This window comes from Sceloporus occidentalis, unplaced genomic scaffold (genome assembly GCF_023333645.1).
Source record: "Sceloporus occidentalis isolate IW3139 unplaced genomic scaffold, rSceOcc1.0.p SCAF_21, whole genome shotgun sequence".
Lineage (NCBI taxonomy): Eukaryota > Metazoa > Chordata > Lepidosauria > Squamata > Phrynosomatidae > Sceloporus > Sceloporus occidentalis.
Genome location: NW_028317001.1, coordinates 6,043,188 through 6,055,428, shown reverse-complemented (window position 1 = coordinate 6,055,428; position 12,241 = coordinate 6,043,188). Strand labels below are relative to the sequence as shown.

The following is a 12,241-nucleotide window of genomic DNA, read 5'->3' as shown; positions in this document are numbered from 1 at the left end:
CAAGGGCCATCCAGTCCATCCCCTTCCTCTGCCATGCAGGAATACATAGAGTCCTAGAGATGGAAGGAAACCCCAAGGGACATCCAGTCCATCCCCTTCTTCTACCATGCAGGAATACATAAAGTCCTAGAGACAGAAGGGAACCCAAGGGCCATCCAGTCCATCCCCTTCTTCTGCCATGCAGGAATACATAGAGTCCTAGAGATGGAAGGAACCCCCAAGGACCATCCAGTCCATCCCCTTTTTCTGCCATGCAGGAATTCATAGGGTCCTAGAGTTGGAAGGGAACCCAAGGGTCATCTAGTCCATCCACTTCGTCTGCCATGCAGGAATACATAGACTCATCTGTTAGGCCAGGGGCCAAGGCCACTCCCCCTCCTCTTCCTTCCCCTCAAGCTACCCAATGTGGTCCCTGGGTCTTCTGGGCACATTGACCATTCCCCCCTCCTGCCTTTGGGTTGTAGCCAAAAAGTGGCCCCTTGGAGCTGAAGAGATGGTCTTCCATTTGGCAGCCTTCCAGCCTCCATCCCCAGAGGACTGGCTCCCCAAGTGTCCTTTAAAGCTGGTCTTCCCTCTGGCCAGCCTCATGGGCTGAGGGTCCAGGCTGGTTCCTAGTGGCTCTCGAACCCTGGGTTGCTGTCAGTGGCAACAGAGCCCCCCACGTAGACCGCCATGTCCCCAGAGAAGTCTGGCCAGAACAAGCAGACAGTGAACGTGGCCACCAACATAATGATGAGCGGAGAGACCTTCCAGAGATCCAGGTGCAAATGTCAAGGTCCGGCTCATGTGTTGGTGGATGGCAAGCTCCAGGAAAAGAGAGTCCCTCTGAAACTCTAGGAGGAACTTCCTGAGAGTAAGGGATGTTCCACAGTGGAAGACTCTCCCTTGGAGCGTAATGGAGTCTCCTTCTTTGGAGGCTGCCTTTAAGCGGAGGCTGGATGTTCATCTGTCAATGGGGCTGCTTTGATGGAGAGTTCCTGCATGGCAGAATAAAAGGGTTGGGCTGGATCAGGGCCCTTCTTGGGGCCTCTTCCAACTCTATGAGTCTATGATTTGAGAATAAAGTATATACAGCACAGAGGCAGAGTTTGTGTTTACATTCATATATATAGACTAAGCATAGAATAAATTGTATAAAGTACTGTATAGGGGCAGACTTTGTGTGTGTGTGTGTTTGTGTATAAGTACTTTTATAAACCTAAATGTAGATAGAGATCTTTCTAAATCATCTCTCTCTCTCTCTCTCTCTCTCTAATCTGGTTTTGGAGCCCAATTTTTGGGCGGGGCTTTTGCGGGCGCCTTTCCCTCAGAGTCCTCCAAGGGTCCTCTCTATGGCTGGACGCCATTTTAGGGCCGGGCGGAAGTGAGGCCTCTTTAGGGCTCTGGCCCCGGCCCTTTCCTCCTCCTTTGTGCCGAAATCGTTGCCTGGCGGAAGTGGGAGGGAAGGGGCTCTGCTTCCGGTTGTCCAAGGAGGAGGAGGAGGAGGAGGAGGTAAGTGGGCCTTTCCCTCTTCTTCTGGGCCTTTGGGGATGATGGGATAGGAGATCATTCCCATAAAAAGACCTCCGACATTTGGGGGAAGGACAGGGGCTGAGTATGGAGGGTAATAGCAATGATAACGATAAAGCTGCCGCCTCCCTTTCGCCCTGGGCTTCCCTTCTCCTTTCCTGATTTGCAGACAAAGGCAGCCTTTGGAAGGAAGAAGAGCAGCTGGCCCTCCAGAACCAGAACCAGAGGGACCTTGCCTTGGAAAGTGGCATTGGGGGAAAGAGAGGGAGGGAAGGGGCTGAATAGGGAGAGAGGGCCAGGATCTGAGTGAGGCAGAAGGGAGAGCGAGTGGGCCCTGCCTCCCTCCTCCCTCTTCTGGGCCTTTGGGGGATGATGGATAGGCGACCCTTCCCATAAAAAGACCTTGGATGTTTGGAGGGGGCTGAATATGGACAGCAGACTATGAAGGTCCCAAAGGAAGGAAGAGGTCCTCTTGGACTGCATCCCCCAGAATCCGCTGGTCAGAATGGCTCTAAAGAGGGGATTCTGGGTGTTGCCTTCATCCCTGAAGAGGAGGCATTGCTCTTCTACTCAGGACTCCTTCCTCTTGGACTACATCCCCCAGAATCCCTGGAGCTTGTTGCAGAGACAGGGGAATGTCTTAGTGCTCCTTCCTCCTTGATCCTGGGATCTGGAGCTTCTTGGAGGGACTGAAGATTCCCCAAAAGAGACCTCTAGCATCAGAGTTCAGGGAACTGGGCTGGAAAGTCCTAAGGGCCCCCAAAACTGCAGCCTCCCAGAGTCTTTAGGAGAGCCCCTCCTCCATGGGCAGATGCCCCTGGACCTGCTTTGGCTCCCCCTGGTTCATGGGGGGCAGGGAAGGGGCTGCTTGGCTCCCAGTGGGTCAAGGGGGTTCTTTGGGAAGGGGAAATTCCTGCACCCCCAAATAGATCCAGGGTCAGAAGAGGGCTCAGACAGGGGGGTCCCACTGGGTCCCATGGTCCAGCAGGAAGGAGGGGGCCCTTTCCCAGCCCCCTTTGAGGGTCCCATCTGGGCCCTGGTGCCCCTTCTCCTCTCTGGAGGTACTTTTGGGGAAGCAGAGCCTGACCTGCCCCCTTCCCTTCTTCCTCCCCACAGGAAATCCCAGAGAAAAGAAGAGGAGCAGCACGTTCGGACATCAGAGAATGGCAAAGGAGAAAGAGCTCCGAGGGAAGATGGAGGAAGAACAGTCCCTGGAGAAAGGTAACTGAGAACCCAAGAGAGAAGGAAAGAGGGGGATCCAAAGGGTGCTCAGCAATGGCTCCTTTTCATCCTGGAGAGAAGTGACCAGTGGGGTGTCCAGTGGGGCTCTGTCCTGGGCCCAGGGCTATTCAACATCTTTATCAATGACTTGGAAGACAGAATTGGGGGCATACGCATCAAATTTGCAGATGACACCAAATTAAGAAGAGTAGCTAATACTCCAGAGGACAGGATCAAGATTCAAAATGACTTGAATAGATTAGAAAGTTGGGCCACAGCTAACAAAATGAAATTCAACAGGGGGAAATGTAAGGTACTCCACTTAGGGCAGAAAAATGAAATGCACAGATATAGGATTATGGGGGACAGCTGGCAGAACGATAAACGTATATGTGTGAAAGGGATCAAGGAGTCCAAGTAGACCACAGGTTGAACATGAGTCAACAGTGTGATGCAGCAGCTAACAAGGCCAATACAATTTTAGGTTGCATCAGTAGAAGTACAGTGTTTAGATCAAGGGAAGTAATACTGCCACTATATTCTGCTTTGGTCAGGTCCCACCTGGAATATTGTTTCCAGTTCTGGGCACCACAATTCAAAAAGGATGTGGAGAAACTGGAGCCATGAGTCCAAAGGAGGGTGACTAAAATGTGAAGGGTCTGGAAACCATGAAGCCCTATGAAGAACGACTTAGGGAGCTGGGGATGTTTAGCATGGAGAAAAGAAGGTTAAGAGGTGATATGAAAGCCCTGTATAAATATTTGAAGGGATGTCATGTTGAAGAGGGAGCAAGCTTGTTTTCTGCTGCTCCAGAGACTAGGACCCAATGGAGCAATGGATGCAAGCTCCAGGGAAAGAGATTCCACCTCAACATTAGGAGGAACTTCCTGACAGTAAGCAGTGTCTGACAGTGGAATACATTCCTTCCTCGGAAATTATGGTGGAGTCTCCTTCTTTAGAGGTCTATAAACAAGGCTGGATGGCCATCTGTTGGATATGCTTTGATAGAGATTTCCTGCATGGCAGGGGCTTGGATGGGATGGCCCTTGTGGTCTCTTCCACGTCTATGATTCTGTGATTCACTGCCCCATGGCCTTCTCCCTCTGGCCCCTCTGAGTCCCAGGTTGGCCTTAGAGAAAGGGAACTGACCCCCAAGAGAGAGAGAAAGAAAAAGAGGGACCCCCAAGACCCCTTATTCTCTGCCCCATGGCCTTCTCCCTCTGTCCTATCTCAGTCCCAGGTTGGCCTTAGAGAAACGGAACTAACCACAAAGAGAGAAAGAAAAATGGGGACTCCCAAGACCCCTTCCTCTCGGCCCCATGGCCTTCTCCCTCTGTACCTATCAGTCACAGGTTGGCCTTAGAGAAACGGAACTGACTCCCAAGAGAGAAAAAAAGAAAAAGGGGGATGCCAAGACCCCTTCCTCTCTGCCCCATGGCCTTCTCCCTCTGGCCCCTCTCAGTCCAAGGTTGGCCTTAGAGAAAGGGAACTGACTCCCAAGAGAGAAAAAAAGAAAAAGGGGGACGCCAAGACCCCTTCCTCTCGGCCCCATGGCCTTCTCCCTCTGTACCTCTCAGTCGCAGGTTGGCCTTAGAGAAACGGAACTGACTCCCAAGAGAGAAAAAAAGAAAAAGGGGGACGCCAAGACCCCTTCCTCTCTGCCCCATGGCCTTCTCCCTCTGGCCCCTCTCAGTCCCAGGTTGGCCTTAGAGAAAGGGAACTGACCCTCAAGAGAGAAAGAAAGAGGGGGACCCCCAAGACCCCTTCCTCTCTGCCCCATGGCCTTCTCGCTCTGGCCCTCTCAGTCCCAGGTTGGACTTAGAGAAAGGGAACTGACTCTGAAGAGATAGTGAAAAAGGGGGAACCCCAAGACCCCTTCCTCTCTGCCCTATGGCCTTCTCCCTCTAGACCCTCTCAGTCCCAGAGTGGCCTTAGAGAAAGTGAACTGACCCGCAAGAGAGAGAGAAAGAAAGAGAGAGACCCCCAAGACCCCTTCCTCTCTGCCCCATGGCCTTCTCCCTCTGGCCGCTCTCAGTCCCAGGTTGGCCTTAGAGAAAGGGACCTGAACCCAAGAGAGAGAGAGAAAGAAAGAGGGTGACCCCCAAGACCCCTTCCTCTCTGTCCCATGTCCTTCTCCCTCTGGCCCCTTCAGGCCCAGGTTGGCCTTAGAGAAAGGTAACTGAGCCCAAAGAGAAATAAAGAAAGAGGGGGACGCCCAAGACCCCTTACTCTCTGCCTCATGGCCTTCTTCCTCTGGCCCCTCTCAGTCCCAGGTTGGCCTTAGAGCCTTCTTCCTCTGGCCCCTCTCAGTCCCAGGTTGGCCTTAGAGAAAGGGACCTGACTCCCAAGAGAGAGAGAGAGAAAGAGAAATACGGGACCTCCAAGACCCCTTCCTCTCTGTCCCATGGCCTTCGCCGTCTGACCCCTCTCAGTCCCGGGTTGGCCTTATAGAAAGGGACCTGACTCCCAAGAGAGAGAGAGAGAGAGAGAGAGAGAAATACGGGACCTCCAAGACCCCTACCTCTCTGCCCCATGGCCTTCTCCCTCAGACCTCTCTCAGTCCTGGGTTGGCCTTATAGAAAGGGACCTGACTCCCAAGAGAGAGAGAGAGAGAGAGAGAGAGAGAGAGAAATATGTGACCTCCAAGACCCCTTCCTCTCTGCCCCATGGCCTTCTCACTCAGACCCCTCTCAGTCCCGGGTTGGCCTTATAGAAAGGGACCTGACTCCCGAGAGAGAGAGAGAGAGAGAGAGAGAGAAATACGGGACCTCCAAGAGCCCTTCCTCTCTGTCCCATGGCCTTCTCCGTCTGACCCCTCTCAGTCCCGGGTTGGCCTTATCGAAAGGGACCTGACTCCCAAGAGAGATAAAAAGGGGACCCCCAAGACCCCTTTTCTCTGCCCCATGGCCTTCTCCCTCTGGCCCCTCTCAGTCCCAGGTTGGCCTTAGAGAAAGGGAACAGACCCCAAGAGTGAGAAAAAGAAAGATGGGGACCCCCTGGACCCCTTCCTCTCTGGCCCATGGCCTTCTACCTCTGGCCCGTCTCAGGCCCAGGTTGACCTTAGAGAAAGGTAACTGAGCCCCAAGAGAGAGAAAAAAGGGGGACTCCTCAAACCCCTTCCTCTGTTCCCCATGGCCTTCTCCCTCTGACCCTCTCAGTCCCAGAGTGGCCTTAGAGAAAGTGAACTGACCCGCAAGAGAGAGAGAAAGAAAGAGAGAGACCCCCAAGACCCCTTCCTCTCTGCCCCATGGCCTTCTCCCTCTGGCCGCTCTCAGTCCCAGGTTGGCCTTAGAGAAAGGGACCTGAACCCAAGAGAGAGAGAGAAAGAAAGAGGGTGACCCCCAAGACCCCTTCCTCTCTGTCCCATGGTCTTCTCCCTCAGACCCCTCTCAGTCCCGGGATGGCCTTATAGAAAGGGACCTGACTCCCGAGAGAGAGAGAGAGAGAGAGAGAGAGAGAGAGAGAGAGAAATACGGGACCTCCAAGAGCCCTTCCTCTCTGTCTCATGGCCTTCTCCGTCTGACCCCTCTCAGTCCCGGGTTGGCCTTATCGAAAGGGACCTGACTCCCAAGAGAGATAAAAAGGGGACCCCCAAGACCCCTTTTCTCTGCCCCATGGCCTTCTCCCTCTGGCCCCTCTCAGTCCCAGGTTGGCCTTAGAGAAAGGGAACAGACCCCAAGAGTGAGAAAAAGAAAGATGGGGACCCCCTGGACCCCTTCCTCTCTGGCCCATGGCCTTCTACCTCTGGCCCGTCTCAGGCCCAGGTTGACCTTAGAGAAAGGTAACTGAGCCCCAAGAGAGAGAAAAAAAGGGGGACTCCTCAAACCCCTTCCTCTGTTCCCCATGGCCTTCTCCCTCTGACCCTCTCAATCCCAGGTTGGCCTTAGAGAAAGGGAACTGACCCCAAGAGAGAGAAAGAGAGAAAGAGGGGGACCCCCAAGACCCCTTCCTCTCTGCCTCATGGCCTTCTCCCTCTGGCCCTTCTCAGTCCCAGGTTGGCCTTAGAGAAAGGGAAATGACCCCCAATAGAGAGAGAAAGAGGGGACCCCCAAGACCCTTCTTCCTTGCCCCATGGCCTTCTCCCTCAGGCCCCTCTCAGTCCCGGGTTGGCCTTAGAGAAAAGGACCTGACCCCAAGAGAGAGAGAAAGAAAGAAAGAGGGTGACCCCCAAGACCCCTTCCTCTCTGCCCCATGTCCTTCTCCCTCTGGCCTCTTCAGGCACAGGTTGGCCTTAGAGAAAGGGACCTGACCCCAAGAGAGAGAGAAAGAAAGAGGGGAGCCCCAAGACCCCTTCCTCTCTGCCTCATGGCCTTCTCCCTCTGGCCCTTCTCAGTCCCAGGTTGGCCTTAGAGAAAGGGAAATGACCCCCAAGAGAGAGAGAAAGAGGGGACCCCCAAGACCCTTCTTCCTTGCCCCAGGGCCTTCTCCCTCAGGCCCCTCTCAGTCCTGGGTTGGCCTTAGAGAAAGGGACCTGACCCCAAGAGAGAGATAAAGAAAGAAGGGACCCCCAAGACCCCTTCCTCTCTGCCTCATGGCCTTCTCCCTCTGGCCCCTCTCAGTCCCGTGTTTGCCTTATAGAAAGGGAACTGACTCCCAAGAGAGAGAAAAAGGGGATCCCCAAGACCCCTTTTCTCTTCCCCATGGCCTTCTCCCTCTGGCCCCTGTCAGTCCCAGGTTGGCCTTAGAGAAAGGGAACTGACCCCAAGAGGGGGAGAGAGAAAGATGGGGACAGCCTGGACCACTTCCTCTCTGGCCCATAGCCTTATCCCTATGTCCCTCTCAGTCGCAGGATGGCCTTAGAGAAAGGAAACTTCCCCCTGAGAGAGAGAGAGAGAAAGAAACAGGGGACCCCCAAGACCCCTTCCTCTCTGCCCCATGGCTTTCTCCCTCTGGCACCTCTCAGTCCCAGGTTGGCATTTGAGAAAGGGAACTGACCCCCAAGAGAAAGAGAGAAAAAGAGGGGACCGCCAAGACCCCTTCCTCTCTGCCCCATGGCCTTCTACCTCTGGCCTGTCTCAGGCCCAGGTTGGCCTTAGAGAAAGGTAACTGAGCCCCAAGAGAGAGAGAAAAAAGGGGACCCCTCAACCCCTTCCTCTGTGCCCCATGGCCTTCTCCCTCTGAGCCTCTCAATCCCAGGTTGGCCTTATAGAAAGGGACCTGACTCCCAAGAGAGAGAAATAGGGGACCTCCAAGACCCCTTCCTCTCTGCCCCATGGCCTTCTCCCTCTGACCCTCTCAATCCCAAGTTGGCCTTAGAGAAAGGGAACTGACCCCCACGAGAGAGAGAAAGAAAGAGAGGGACCTCCAAGATCCCTTCCTCAGGCCCCTCTCAGTCCCTCGCTGGCCTTATGGAAAGGGACCTGACTCCCGAGAGAGAGAGAGAGAGAGAGAAATACGAGACCTCCAAGACCCCTTCCTCTCTGCCCCATGGCCTTCTCCCTCTGGCCCCTCTCAGTCCCATGTTTGCCTTATAGAAAGGGAACTGACTCCCAAGAGAAAGAAAAAGGGGACCCCCAAGACCCCTTCCTCTCTGCCCCATGGCCTTCTCCCTCTGGCCCCTCTCAGTCCCGTGTTTGCCTTATAGAAAGTGAACTGACTCCCAAGAGAGAGAAAAAGGGGAAACCCAAGACCCCTTTTCTCTGCCCCATGGCCTTCTCCCTCTGGCCCCTCTCAGTCCCAGGTTGGCCTTAGATAAAGGGAACTGACCCCAAGAGTGAGAGAAACAAAGATGGGGACCCCCTGGACCCCTTCCTCTCTGGTCCATGGCCTTCTCCCTCTGTCCCTCTCAGTTCAAGGTTGGCTTTAGAGAAAGGAAACTGCCCCCCAAGAGAGAGAGAGAAAGAAAGAGTGGTCCCCCAAGACCCCTTCCTCTCTGCCTCATGGCCTTCTCCTTCTGGCCCCTCTCAGTCCCAGGTTAGCCTTAGAGAAACGGATCTAACCACAAAGAGAGAAAGAAAGATGGGGACTCCCAAGACCCCTTCCTCTTGGCCCCATGGCCTTCTCCCTCTGGCCCCTCTCAGTCCCAGGTTGGCCTTAGAGAAAGGGAACTGACCCCAAGGGTGAGAGAAAGAAAGAGGGGGACCCCTTCCTCTCTGCCCCATGGCCTTCTCTCTCTGGCCCCTCTAAGGCCCAGGTTGGCCTCATGGCCGTCGCCTCTGCAAAAGGGCCGGGTGGCTGCCTGGAGGCCCTTTGGCCTGCAGCGCCAAACGGCTTTCCCGAGGTGGCAGCGGTGAGGCCGAGGTTGCCGGGCTGCAGGCCAGGCTTTGGCCTCCTCGCGGCTGCTGCCGCTGCCTCTGCAAAAGGGCCAGGTAGTCACCCATCCCTTCTACGGAGGCGGCGGCGAAGAAGTAGAGCTGCCGCCCGGCCTTGGCCTCACAGCTGCCTCCTCCTCCTGGCCCTTTTGCGGATTTGAGCATGGCAAACCTGTCCGTTCCCAGTGATGGCGCCCATGCACACACATCGCCATTGGAAACAAAAGTCCCTCTCCTCCCTCACCTTTCGCCGTGGGAAAGGCTGAGTGCTGGTGCTGGAAGCCTTGAAGTGCCTTCTGCGCTCCCTCCTCAACACTGCCACAGTGGGAAAAGCAGTGGCAGTGCTGGAGGCCAAGCCTCAGCCTCCTTGCCGCCCTCGCAGAAGGGCTGGATGGCGGTGTTAGATGCCTATTGCCCCCAACACCACCGCCACTGGGCCTTTCCCATGGCGGCGGCGTGAGGAGGGCAAGCAGAAGTGCCAGAAGTCTTCAAGGCATCCAGCACCGTCACCCGGCCTTCTCGCCACCTCCGCCACCACAGAAGGACCGGATACTGGTGTTAGAGGCCAAGAGGTGGCGGTGAGGAGGCCGGGTAGCAGTGCTGGGGGCCTTCAAGGCTTGCCCTCCTCGCGGGAAAGGCCCGGTGGCAGTGGTTGCGGGAGCCAAAAGTCCCATTAAATACAATGACATAGCAAAATGGTGTCCCTTATAAAAAATGGAAAATCAAGGTTTGACATTTGAAAATTATATTTTGAATATTTTCAAGCCGTGGATGCTTGAATCCATGTATAAAAAATCCATGTATAAGAAAAGCCAACTGTAAAAGATATTAAGGTAAAGCAATAAATTCATAAGAGAGATGGAAAAGTGATCCCAGGTTGAAGGAAACCTTTTTGTTATGTGTATTTTACCAAAAAAAAAAAAAAAGAAAAAAAAAGGGGGGGGGACATGTAAGTTTTCTGTCTCGTTGGACATGTCTGATGTTGGATGTTGGTATGTGGTTATTTATGTTGGATTGAATGTCAATAAAAATACAATTTAAAAAAAATATTTGCAGGAAAGAAGAGTCTCATATTCTAAACAGAGGTAAATCAGAATGGGGAGATTGGCAGGGAATATTAAAGAAACAAAGATAAAAGTAAATAAAAATTCGGATCATAACCAAGTCTATTTGGACTTATTGAGAAAAGAAAGTGATTATAGATGGAGATTAGATGAATCGTTATTAAAAGAAAAAAGGACAGAAAAAGAAATTAGGGAACAAATAAAATTTTACTTTAAGGAAAAATCTGGAAAAAGACACTAATATGAAAATTGTTTGTGATGCAGCTAAGGCAGTAATAAGGGGCCATTTGATAAAGAAAAAAGCGGGGGGAAAAGAAAAAGGAACAAAATGGGATAAAAACAATTTCGGAAAAAATACAAAGAAAGCAAAAAGAAAAAGTAGAAGGCCCAAAGAATAATAAAATAGAGAGAGAGATAAGAGTTTTGAACAATCAACTCAATATAAAAATGACAGATGAAATTGTTTAAAAAAATGAAATTTACAAAACAAAGACAGTTCGAATATGGAACTAAGGCAGGGAAATTTTTAGCATATAAAGTTTAAAAAATGAGAGAAGAAAGACAAATCATGGCATTAAGAGAAAATCAAAAGGTAATAACGGAACAATTCAAAATCAGGGAAATATTTCATAGATACTACCAAAATTTATATAGGAAAGAAGATAGGAGCAAAAGAAAACAGGAAAACTTAGAAGAATATATAGGGAAAATAGAAAGAATCGACATGGAAAAAGAAATCAAAGAGAAATTGAATCGAACAATCACGAAGGATGAAATAAGAGAAGCAATCAGGAAAGGGAGGAAAGGTAAAGCTCCTGGTCTGGATGGATATACATTATATTTCTACAAAATCTTTGAAAGTGAATTATTAGAACCCCTTGAAAAAGTGTTTAATAAAATATTAACAGAAGGTATTCCCAACTCATGGAAAGAGGTGAATATAACTTTAATACCTAAGGAAGGAAAAGAATTGGATTGCCCACAAAATTATAGGCCTATTTCGCTACTGAACACGGATTATAAAATATTTACGACCATTCTAGCAGAAAGAATTAAAATAATCTTAAAAGATTGGATAAAAGAAGACCAATGTGGTATTTTACCAGGTAGACAAATTAAACAAAATACAAGCATCATAATTGATCTAATTGAATATTATGACAAAAACCCAAGCAAAGAAGTAGCACTGTTATTCCTAGTCACAGAGAAAGATTTTGATAATTTGGATTGGGATTTTATGTTAAAAGTATTAAAAAAAAGTAGACTTAGGAAACAACATCACAAAATGGATAGAAGAATTATATAAGGCTCAATCGGCCCGAATTATAGTTAATGGAATTAGAACAAAATAATGTATAATAAATAAAGGAACAAGACAGGGATGCCCATTATCACCTTTACTATTCATAACATGTTTGGAGATACTCTGTAATAAAATTAGAGAAGAAAAATCAATACGAGGAATGAAATTAAAGGTAGGGAGATAAAAGTAAGGGTGTACGCAGATGATGTGGTACTGGTGGTAGAGGACCCTATAGAAAATATACCTAAAGTTTTTAAAATATTAAATGAATTTGGAGATCAGGTGGGATTAAAAATAAATAAAGAAAAATCGGCTAGAATTACGTGCAATATGACAAAAAAGAAACAAGAAACACTTCAGGGGAAAATAGGAATTAGGATACAAAAAAAGTGAAATATTTGGAAATCTACATTACTGAGAAAAATAGTGATTTATTTGATAGCAATTATAAAAAGGGTTGGCAGGAAATAAAGAAAAATTTGGAAAAATGGGACAAATTGCAACTATCATTATTAGGGAAAATAGCATTAATTAAGATGTCCATCCTACCCAAAATCTTATTCTTATTTCAAAATTTGCCAGTAATTTACAATGATGGAATCTTTACAACATGGGAAAGGGATTTAAAGAGATTCGTGTGGGCCAGAAGGAAGGCAAGGATTAAGTGGACAACATTAATGGATGACAAAGAAAGAGGGGGATTAGGAATGCCAAATTTGAAATTATATTTTCATGCATGTTGTCTGGAATGGATTATCAATTGGACTGATTTAAAAGATGAACAATTATTAAATTTAAAGGGATTCATTTTAAGATATGGGTGGCATGCATATATGTGGTGGGGTAAGGTAGAATTAAATAAAGAGTTTAAAGAACATATACTAAGGAAAACG

At 49.8% G+C, this 12,241-nt stretch overlaps 1 protein-coding gene and 1 pseudogene across 2 annotated transcripts in view; one reads left to right on the top strand and one right to left on the bottom strand.

Moving 5' to 3' along the window:
• Positions 1–12,241, bottom strand: part of LOC149301485 (uncharacterized) — a 251,973-nt gene that overhangs the window by 30,428 nt on the left and 209,304 nt on the right. The window lies entirely within an intron of this gene.
• LOC149301490 (uncharacterized) overlaps positions 1,543–12,241 on the top strand; it is a 45,269-nt pseudogene continuing 34,570 nt past the window's right edge. The window contains exons 1-2 of the transcript XR_016272238.1: positions 1,543–1,603; positions 2,626–2,730. The product of XR_016272238.1 is annotated as an uncharacterized LOC149301490 (transcript). The remainder of the gene's footprint in view (positions 1,604–2,625; positions 2,731–12,241) is intronic.